The sequence below is a fragment of the Mustela putorius genome, unplaced genomic scaffold, assembly GCF_011764305.1.
Source record: "Mustela putorius furo isolate JIRA1106 unplaced genomic scaffold, ASM1176430v1.1 tig00003930_pilon_pilon_pilon, whole genome shotgun sequence".
In the NCBI taxonomy this organism is placed as follows: Eukaryota; Metazoa; Chordata; class Mammalia; order Carnivora; family Mustelidae; genus Mustela; species Mustela putorius.
Genome location: NW_025422075.1, coordinates 542,293 through 553,460, shown reverse-complemented (window position 1 = coordinate 553,460; position 11,168 = coordinate 542,293).

Here is an 11,168-nt window from a genome sequence, read left to right as displayed (position 1 = left end):
GGCTTCTTTCACTCTGCTTGGAGCGGTTGACAGTTGTATTGCCACCGGCCGCTGTGCCTGCCAGGGCCGGCTCTCCTGCTTCGCAACCTTTTCCAGACCAGAAGGCCAACGGCTCCTGCTCTTCTCCCCGGGCAGCGTGCTGCACCTTCCACAGACATGCTCCTGGGGACCGCAGTGAAAAAACGTGTCCCTTTCCTTAAGGCTCTTTCCACAGGCGCAACCGCGCTTCTCTCTCAGGCAGAGGGGATGCCCAGGCAAAGAGGCTTTCGCTGTATGTGGGTTTCTCCCACCGCGAGACTGGGCTCAACAAGCAGCAGCAGCCCACAGAACATTTCTCAGCGAATGATGTGCTTTCGCAGAGGCTTTGGCTTGGAGCGAACAGCACTTCGCTGCTGCTTCCTCATCAAAGCTTCAGTCTGGTCAGGGAAGAAGAGCTACGGTAGAGCTGGTGCCTCTTGGGCCTTGCCTTCCCGGGCTCCATGTTCGTGTCCTGGGTTCACCCTGCCAGGCCGAACTAAGCAGATACAGCCACAACACTGCAGTAGCCTGCATAGCCTAGGATGGCACTCTATGCACACTACCATCTCCCAGTGTAGGCATCGCGTGGCCTTTTACTCTGGCAATGAGTCGGATTCTCGGACTAGGCCAGTGCTTTCCCCACAGGAAAGGAGAGGTGACAGGATCCATGCACACTGCCCGTGCACTGAATAGGGAGCTTTGGGGGACTGTCCCCACTCCTTACCCTTAAACCGCGTGCCTCCTCCAAGCTTCCACATCCTGGAGGAAGACGGCATCTAACTCCCCATTATTTCAGGGAGCTGTTTCTGCAAGTTCAGCATAGGCGCCTGGTGGCTAGCGCATGTCTGCCCCAGGGACAGGTGGCCAAGGAGCTGCTGTCTCCTTGGGCCCAGAGGTTCAGGACAGGCATGCTTTCGGCCCAGACCCCTTGCTAAGTGTGGAGCATGCGCCCTGTCCTACTCATCCCCTCCTGTCTCCTTTGCAACCAGGCTTCTGTCTGTCTGCACAGGGAGCCGGTGATAATTGTATTGCCGGCTCTCCTGCTTCGCAATCATTTCCAGACCAGAAGGCCAATGGCTCCTGTTCTCCCCGGCTAGCGTGCTGCACCTTCCACAGACATGCTCCTGGGGACCGCACTGAAAAACGTATCCCTTTCCTTAAGGCTCTTTCCACAGGCGCAACCACGCTTCTCTCTCAGGCAGAGGGGATGCCCAGGCATAGAGGATTTCGCTCCATGCGGGTTTATTACACCGTGCTTAGGAGACCAGCTCAGGCAACAGTAGCATCCCTCAGACCGGACTCTGATTTCCGAAAGATTGCTGTGCTTTCCCAGAGGGGATGCCTGGGCAAAGAGCCTTTCGCTCTATGCGGGTTTCTCCCATCGTGCTGCGAATATTAGTCTAAGGCAAGCAGCACCAGCAGCCCTCAGAACCGACTCTGATTTCCCAGCGACTGCTATGCTTTCGCAGAAGTTTTCGGCTTGGCACGATCCGCACTTCGCTGCTGCTTCCTCAGAAAGGCATTGGGTGTTCACTCTGCCCGGCAGGAAAGAAGAGCTGCGGGAGAGCTGGTGCCTCTTGGGATTTGCTTTCCCGGGCTCCGATTTTACGCCCGGGATACACCTTGCTCTGCTGAACTAAGCAGACACAGTCACAACCCTGCAACAGCGTGCTTGGCCTAGCATGGCACTCTGCCTATTACCATCTCGTGGGGTAGGTTAGGCTTTGCTTTTTGCTGTGGCTCTCAGGCAGACTCGGCTAGGCCAGTGCCTTCCCCACAGGAGAAAGGAGGCGACAGGATCCCTGCACACGGCCCGTGCACAGATTATGGAGCTTTTGGGGACTGTGCCCACTCCTTCCCCTTTAAAAACCCCGTGCCTCCTCCAAGCTTCCACATCCTAGAGGAAGACGGCACCTGACTCCCCGTTCTTTCAGGGAGCTGTTTCTGCGAGTTCAGCGTAGGCGCCTGGTGGCTAGCGCATGTCTGCCCCGGGGACAGGTGGCCATGGAGCTGCTGTCTCCTTAGGCCCAAGGTTCAGGACAGGCATGCTTTCTGCCCAGACTCCTTCCTAAGAGTGGAGCACGCGCCCTGCCCTACTCATCCCCTCCTGTCTCCTTAGCAGCCTGGCTTCTGTCTCTCTTCACTGGGAGCGGGTGATAATTGTATTGCCGGCTCTCCTGCTTCAAAACCTTTTCCAGACGAGAAGGCCAATGGCTCCTGTTCTCACCGGGCAGCGTGCTGCACCTTCCACAGACATGCTTCTGGGGACTGCACAGAAAAACGTTTCCCTTTCCTTAAGGCTCTTTCCACAGGCACAACCGTGCTTCTCTCTCAGGCAGAGGGGATGCCCAGGCATAGAGGATTTCGCTCCATGCGTGTTTATTACACCGTGCTGAGGAGACCAGCTCAGGCAACAGGAGTATCCCTCCGACCGGACTCTGATTTCCCAAAGATGGCTGTGCTTTCCCAGAGGGGATGCCAGGGCAAAGAGGCTTTCGCTCTATGCGGGCTTCACCCATCGTGCTGCGAATATTAGTCTAAGGCAAGCAGCAACAGTAGCCCACAGAAACGACTCTGATTACCCAGCGACTGCTATGCTTTCGCAGAGGTTTTCAGCTTGGCACGAACCGCACTTCGCTGCTGCTTCCTCAGAAAGGCTTTGGGTGTTCGTTCTGTCGCTGCGGGGAAGAAGAGCTGCTGGAGAGCTGGTGCCTCTTGGGTTTAGCTTTCCTGGGCTGCGAGTTTACGACCGGGATTTACCATGCTATGCTGAACTTAGCAGACTTACAATCACAACCCTGCAGCAGCATGCTTGGCCTAGCATGGCACTCTATGCCTTTCACCATCTCCTGGGGTAGGTTAGGCTTTGCTTTTTGCTCTGGATCTCAGGCACACTCGGAAAGGTCAGTGCCTTCCCCACAGGAGAAAGGAGGCGACAGGATTCCTGCACACGGCCCGTGCACAGATTATGGAGCTTTTGGGGACTGTGCCCACTCCTTCCCCTTTAAACCCCGTGCCTCCTCCAAGCTTCCACATCCTAGAGGAAGACGGCATCTGACTCCCCTTTCTTTCACTGAGCTGTTTCTTCTGCTGCGAGTTTAGCGTAAGCGCCTGGTGGCTAGCGCATGTCTGCCCCAGGGACAGGTGGCCATGGGGATGCTGTCTCCTTAGCCCCAGAGGTTCAGGACAGGCATGCGTTCTGCCCAGACTCCTTCCTAAGAGAGGAGCACGCGCCCTGCCCTAATCATCCCCTCCTGTCTTCTTAGCAGCGAGGCTTCCGTCTCTCTGCACTGGGAGCGGGTGACAGTAGTATTGCCACCGGCCGCTGTGCCTGCCAGGGCTTGCTCCCTGCTTCGCAACCGTTTCCCAGACCAGAAGGCCAACGTCTCCTGCACTTTTCCCGGTCAGCGTGCTGCACCTTCAACAGACATGCTCTTGGGGACCGCGTGTCCCTTTCCTTAAGGCTCTTTCCACAGGAACAACCACGCTTCTCTCTCAGGCAGAGGGGGATGCCCAGGCAAAGAGGCTTTCGCTGTATGTGGGTTTTTCCCACCGCGAGACTGGGCTCAAGCAAGCAGAAGCAGCCCACAGAACATTTCTCAGCGAATGATGTGCTTTCGAAGAGGCTTTGGCTTGGAGCGAACAGCACTTCGCTGCTGCTTCCTCAGAAAGGCTTTGGGTGTTCGTTCTGTCGCTGCAGGGAAGAAGAGCTGCGGGAGAGCTGGTGCCTCTTGGGTTTTGCTTTCCTGGGCTGCGAGTTTACGAACGGGATTTACGTTGCTATGCTCAACTAAGCAGACACAATCACAACCCTGCAGCAGCGTGCTAGGCCTAGCATGGCACTCTATGTCTTTTACCATCTCCTGGGGTGGGTTACGCTTTGCTTTTTGCTCTGATTCTCAGGCAGACTCGGCTAGGCCAGTGCCTTCCCCACAGGAGAAAGGCGGCGACAGGATCCCTGCACACGGAACGTGCACAGATTATGGAGCTTTTGGGGACTGTGCCCACTCCTTACCCTTAAACCGCGTGCCTCCTCCAAGCTTCCACATCCTGGAGGAAGACGGCATCTAACTCCCCATTATTTCAGGGAGCTGTTTCTGCAAGTTCAGCATAGGCGCCTGGTGGCTAGCGCATGTCTGCCCCAGGGACAGGTGGCCAAGGAGCTGCTGTCTCCTTGGGCCCAGAGGTTCAGGACAGGCATGCTTTCGGCCCAGACCCCTTGCTAAGTGTGGAGCATGCGCCCTGTCCTACTCATCCCCTCCTGTCTCCTTTGCAACCAGGCTTCTGTCTGTCTGCACAGGGAGCCGGTGATAATTGTATTGCCGGCTCTCCTGCTTCGCAATCATTTCCAGACCAGAAGGCCAATGGCTCCTGTTCTCCCCGCTAGCGTGCTGCACCTTCCACAGACATGCTCCTGGGGACCGCACTGAAAAACGTATCCCTTTCCTTAAGGCTCTTTCCACAGGCGCAACCACGCTTCTCTCTCAGGCAGAGGGGATGCCCAGGCATAGAGGATTTCGCTCCATGCGGGTTTATTACACCGTGCTTAGGAGACCAGCTCAGGCAACAGTAGCATCCCTCAGACCGGACTCTGATTTCCGAAAGATTGCTGTGCTTTCCCAGAGGGGATGCCTGGGCAAAGAGCCTTTCGCTCTATGCGGGTTTCTCCCATCGTGCTGCGAATATTAGTCTAAGACAAGCAGCACCAGCAGCCCTCAGAACCGACTCTGATTTCCCAGCGACTGCTATGCTTTCGCAGAGGTTTTCGGCTTGGCACGATCCGCACTTCGCTGCTGCTTCCTCAGAAAGGCTTTGGGTGTTCGTTCTGTCGCTGCAGGGAAGAAGAGCTGCGGGAGAGCTGGTGCCTCTTGGGTTTTGCTTTCCTGGGCTGCGAGTTTACGAACGGGATTTACGTTGCTATGCTCAACTAAGCAGACACAATCACAACCCTGCAGCAGCGTGCTAGGCCTAGCATGGCACTCTATGTCTTTTACCATCTCCTGGGGTGGGTTACGTGGCTTTTACTTTGCTCTGATTCTCAGGCAGACTCGGCTAGGCCAGTGCCTTCCCCACAGGAGAAAGGCGGGTGACAGGATCCCTGCACACGGAACGTGCACAGATTATGGAGCTTTTGGGGACTGTGCCCACTCCTTACCCTTAAAAAACCGCGTGCCTCCTCCAAGCTTCCACATCCTGGAGGAAGACGGCATCTAACTCCCCATTATTTCAGGGAGCTGTTTCTGCAAGTTCAGCATAGGCGCCTGGTGGCTAGCGCATGTCTGCCCCAGGGACAGGTGGCCAAGGAGCTGCTGTCTCCTTGGGCCCAGAGGTTCAGGACAGGCATGCTTTCGGCCCAGACCCCTTGCTAAGTGTGGAGCATGCGCCCTGTCCTACTCATCCCCTCCTGTCTCCTTTGCAACCAGGCTTCTGTCTGTCTGCACAGGGAGCCGGTGATAATTGTATTGCCGGCTCTCCTGCTTCGCAATCATTTCCAGACCAGAAGGCCAATGGCTCCTGTTCTCCCCGGCTAGCGTGCTGCACCTTCCACAGACATGCTCCTGGGGACCGCACTGAAAAACGTATCCCTTTCCTTAAGGCTCTTTCCACAGGCGCAACCACGCTTCTCTCTCAGGCAGAGGGGATGCCCAGGCATAGAGGATTTCGCTCCATGCGGGTTTATTACACCGTGCTTAGGAGACCAGCTCAGGCAACAGTAGCATCCCTCAGACCGGACTCTGATTTCCGAAAGATTGCTGTGCTTTCCCAGAGGGGATGCCTGGGCAAAGAGCCTTTCGCTCTATGCGGGTTTCTCCCATCGTGCTGCGAATATTAGTCTAAGGCAAGCAGCACCAGCAGCCCTCAGAACCGACTCTGATTTCCCAGCGACTGCTATGCTTTCGCAGAAGTTTTCGGCTTGGCACGATCCGCACTTCGCTGCTGCTTCCTCAGAAAGGCATTGGGTGTTCACTCTGCCCGGCAGGAAAGAAGAGCTGCGGGAGAGCTGGTGCCTCTTGGGATTTGCTTTCCCGGGCTCCGATTTTACGCCCGGGATACACCTTGCTCTGCTGAACTAAGCAGACACAGTCACAACCCTGCAACAGCGTGCTTGGCCTAGCATGGCACTCTGCCTATTACCATCTCGTGGGGTAGGTTAGGCTTTGCTTTTTGCTGTGGCTCTCAGGCAGACTCGGCTAGGCCAGTGCCTTCCCCACAGGAGAAAGGAGGCGACAGGATCCCTGCACACGGCCCGTGCACAGATTATGGAGCTTTTGGGGACTGTGCCCACTCCTTCCCCTTTAAAACCCCGTGCCTCCTCCAAGCTTCCACATCCTAGAGGAAGACGGCACCTGACTCCCCGTTCTTTCAGGGAGCTGTTTCTGCGAGTTCAGCGTAGGCGCCTGGTGGCTAGCGCATGTCTGCCCCGGGGACAGGTGGCCATGGAGCTGCTGTCTCCTTAGGCCCAAGGTTCAGGACAGGCATGCTTTCTGCCCAGACTCCTTCCTAAGAGTGGAGCACGCGCCCTGCCCTACTCATCCCCTCCTGTCTCCTTAGCAGCCTGGCTTCTGTCTCTCTTCACTGGGAGCGGGTGATAATTGTATTGCCGGCTCTCCTGCTTCAAAACCTTTTCCAGACGAGAAGGCCAATGGCTCCTGTTCTCACCGGGCAGCGTGCTGCACCTTCCACAGACATGCTTCTGGGGACTGCACAGAAAAACGTTTCCCTTTCCTTAAGGCTCTTTCCACAGGCACAACCGTGCTTCTCTCTCAGGCAGAGGGGATGCCCAGGCATAGAGGATTTCGCTCCATGCGTGTTTATTACACCGTGCTGAGGAGACCAGCTCAGGCAACAGGAGTATCCCTCCGACCGGACTCTGATTTCCCAAAGATGGCTGTGCTTTCCCAGAGGGGATGCCAGGGCAAAGAGGCTTTCGCTCTATGCGGGCTTCACCCATCGTGCTGCGAATATTAGTCTAAGGCAAGCAGCAACAGTAGCCCACAGAAACGACTCTGATTACCCAGCGACTGCTATGCTTTCGCAGAGGTTTTCAGCTTGGCACGAACCGCACTTCGCTGCTGCTTCCTCAGAAAGGCTTTGGGTGTTCGTTCTGTCGCTGCGGGGAAGAAGAGCTGCTGGAGAGCTGGTGCCTCTTGGGTTTAGCTTTCCTGGGCTGCGAGTTTACGACCGGGATTTACCATGCTATGCTGAACTTAGCAGACTTACAATCACAACCCTGCAGCAGCATGCTTGGCCTAGCATGGCACTCTATGCCTTTCACCATCTCCTGGGGTAGGTTAGGCTTTGCTTTTTGCTCTGGATCTCAGGCACACTCGGAAAGGTCAGTGCCTTCCCCACAGGAGAAAGGAGGCGACAGGATTCCTGCACACGGCCCGTGCACAGATTATGGAGCTTTTGGGGGACTGTGCCCACTCCTTCCCCTTTAAACCCCGTGCCTCCTCCAAGCTTCCACATCCTAGAGGAAGACGGCATCTGACTCCCCTTTCTTTCACTGAGCTGTTTCTGCGAGTTTAGCGTAGGCGCCTGGTGGCTAGCGCATGTCTGCCCCAGGGACAGGTGGCCATGGGGATGCTGTCTCCTTAGGCCCAGAGGTTCAGGACAGGCATGCGTTCTGCCCAGACTCCTTCCTAAGAGAGGAGCACGCGCCCTGCCCTAATCATCCCCTCCTGTCTTCTTAGCAGCGAGGCTTCCGTCTCTCTGCACTGGGAGCGGGTGACAGTAGTATTGCCACCGGCCGCTGTGCCTGCCAGGGCTTGCTCCCTGCTTCGCAACCGTTTCCAGACCAGAAGGCCAACGTCTCCTGCACTTTTCCCGGTCAGCGTGCTGCACCTTCAACAGACATACTCTTGGGGACCGCGTGTCCCTTTCCTTAAGGCTCTTTCCACAGGAACAACCACGCTTCTCTCTCAGGCAGAGGGGATGCCCAGGCAAAGTGGCTTTCGCTGTATGTGGGTTTTTCCACACAGCGAGACTGGGCTCAAGCAAGCAGAAGCAGCCCACAGAACATTTCTCAGCGAATGATGTGCTTTCGAAGAGGCTTTGGCTTGGAGCGAACAGCACTTCGCTGCTGCTTCCTCAGAAAGGCTTTGGGTGTTCGTTCTGTCGCTGCAGGGAAGAAGAGCTGCGGGAGAGCTGGTGCCTCTTGGGTTTTGCTTTCCTGGGCTGCGAGTTTACGAACGGGATTTACGTTGCTATGCTCAACTAAGCAGACACAATCACAACCCTGCAGCAGCGTGCTAGGCCTAGCATGGCACTCTATGTCTTTTACCATCTCCTGGGGTGGGTTACGCTTTGCTTTTTGCTCTGATTCTCAGGCAGACTCGGCTAGGCCAGTGCCTTCCCCACAGGAGAAAGGCGGCGACAGGATCCCTGCACACGGAACGTGCACAGATTATGGAGCTTTTGGGGACTGTGCCCACTCCTTCCCCTTAAACCCCGTGCCTCCTCCAAGCTTCCACATCCTAGAGGAAGACGGCATCGGACTCCCCGTTCTTTCAGGGAGCTGTTTCTGCGAGTTTTAGCGTAGGCGCCTGGTGGCTAGCGCAGTCTGCCCCAGGGACAGGGGGCCATGGAGATGCTGTCTCCTTAGGCCAAGAGGTTCAGGAAAGGCATGCTTTCTGCCAGACTCCTTCCTAAGAGTGGAGCACGCGCCCTGCCCTACTCATGCCCTCCTGTCTCCTTAGCAGCCAGGCTTCTTTCACTCTGCTTGGAGCGGTTGACAGTTGTATTGCCACCGGCCGCTGTGCCTGCCAGGGCCGGCTCTCCTGCTTCGCAACCTTTTCCAGACCAGAAGGCCAACGGCTCCTGCTCTTCTCCCCGGGCAGCGTGCTGCACCTTCCACAGACATGCTCCTGGGGACCGCAGTGAAAAACGTGTCCCTTTCCTTAAGGCTCTTTCCACAGGCGCAACCGCGCTTCTCTCTCAGGCAGAGGGGATGCCCAGGCAAAGAGGCTTTCGCTGTATGTGGGTTTCTCCCACCGCGAGACTGGGCTCAAGCAAGCAGAAGCAGCCCACAGAACATTTCTCAGCGAATGATGTGCTTTCGAAGAGGCTTTGGCTTGGAGCGAACAGCACTTCGCTGCTGATTCCTCATCAAGGCTTCAGTCGCGTCAGGGAAGAAGAGCTACGGTAGAGCTGGTGCCCCTTGGGCCTTGCTTTCCCGGGGCTCCATGTTCGTGTCCTGGGTTCAACCTGCCAGGCCGAACTAAGCAGATACAGCCACAACACTGCAGTAGCCTGCATAGCCTAGGATGGCACTCTATGCACACTACCATCTCCCAGTGTAGGCATCGCGTGGCCTTTTACTCTGGCAATGAGTCGGATTCTCGGACTAGGCCAGTGCTTTCCCCACAGGAAAGGAGAGGTGACAGGATCCATGCACACTGCCCGTGCACTGAATAGGGAGCTTTGGGGGACTGTCCCCACTCCTTACCCTTAAACCGCGTGCCTCCTCCAAGCTTCCACATCCTGGAGGAAGACGGCATCTAGCTCCCCATTATTTCAGGGAGCTGTTTCTGCAAGTTCAGCATAGGCGCCTGGTGGCTAGCGCATGTCTGCCCCAGGGACAGGTGGCCAAGGAGCTGCTGTCTCCTTGGGCCCAGAGGTTCAGGACAGGCATGCTTTCGGCCCAGACCCCTTGCTAAGTGTGGAGCATGCGCCCTGTCCTACTCATCCCCTCCTGTCTCCTTTGCAACCAGGCTTCTGTCTGTCTGCACAGGGAGCCGGTGATAATTGTATAGCCGGCTCTCCTGCTTCGCAATCATTTCCAGACCAGAAGGCCAATGGCTCCTGTTCTCCCCGGCTAGCGTGCTGCACCTTCCACAGACATGCTCCTGGGGACCGCACTGAAAAACGTATCCCTTTCCTTAAGGCTCTTTCCACAGGCGCAACCACGCTTCTCTCTCAGGCAGAGGGGATGCCCAGGCATAGAGGATTTCGCTCCATGCGGGTTTATTACACCGTGCTTAGGAGACCAGCTCAGGCAACAGTAGCATCCCTCAGACCGGACTCTGATTTCCGAAAGATTGCTGTGCTTTCCCAGAGGGGATGCCTGGGCAAAGAGCCTTTCGCTCTATGCGGGTTTCTCCCATCGTGCTGCGAATATTAGTCTAAGGCAAGCAGCACCAGCAGCCCTCAGAACCGACTCTGATTTCCCAGCGACTGCTATGCTTTCGCAGAAGTTTTCGGCTTGGCACGATCCGCACTTCGCTGCTGCTTCCTCAGAAAGGCATTGGGTGTTCACTCTGCCCGGCAGGAAAGAAGAGCTGCGGGAGAGCTGGGTGCCTCTTGGGATTTGCTTTCCCGGGCTCCGATTTTACGCCCGGGATACACCTTGCTCTGCTGAACTAAGCAGACACAGTCACAACCCTGCAACAGCGTGCTTGGCCTAGCATGGCACTCTGCCTATTACCATCTCGTGGGGTAGGTTAGGCTTTGCTTTTTGCTGTGGCTCTCAGGCAGACTCGGCTAGGCCAGTGCCTTCCCCACAGGAGAAAGGAGGCGACAGGATCCCTGCACACGGCCCGTGCACAGATTATGGAGCTTTTGGGGACTGTGCCCACTCCTTCCCCTTTAAACCCCGTGCCTCCTCCAAGCTTCCACATCCTAGAGGAAGACGGCACCTGACTCCCCGTTCTTTCAGGGAGCTGTTTCTGCGAGTTCAGCGTAGGCGCCTGGTGGCTAGCGCATGTCTGCCCCGGGGACAGGTGGCCATGGAGCTGCTGTCTCCTTAGGCCCAAGGTTCAGGACAGGCATGCTTTCTGCCCAGACTCCTTCCTAAGAGTGGAGCACGCGCCCTGCCCTACTCATCCCCTCCTGTCTCCTTAGCAGCCTGGCTTCTGTCTCTCTTCACTGGGAGCGGGTGATAATTGTATTGCCGGCTCTCCTGCTTCAAAACCTTTTCCAGACGAGAAGGCCAATGGCTCCTGTTCTCACCGGGCAGCGTGCTGCACCTTCCACAGACATGCTTCTGGGGACTGCACAGAAAAACGTTTCCCTTTCCTTAAGGCTCTTTCCACAGGCACAACCGTGCTTCTCTCTCAGGCAGAGGGGATGCCCAGGCATAGAGGATTTCGCTCCATGCGTGTTTATTACACCGTGCTGAGGAGACCAGCTCAGGCAACAGGAGTATCCCT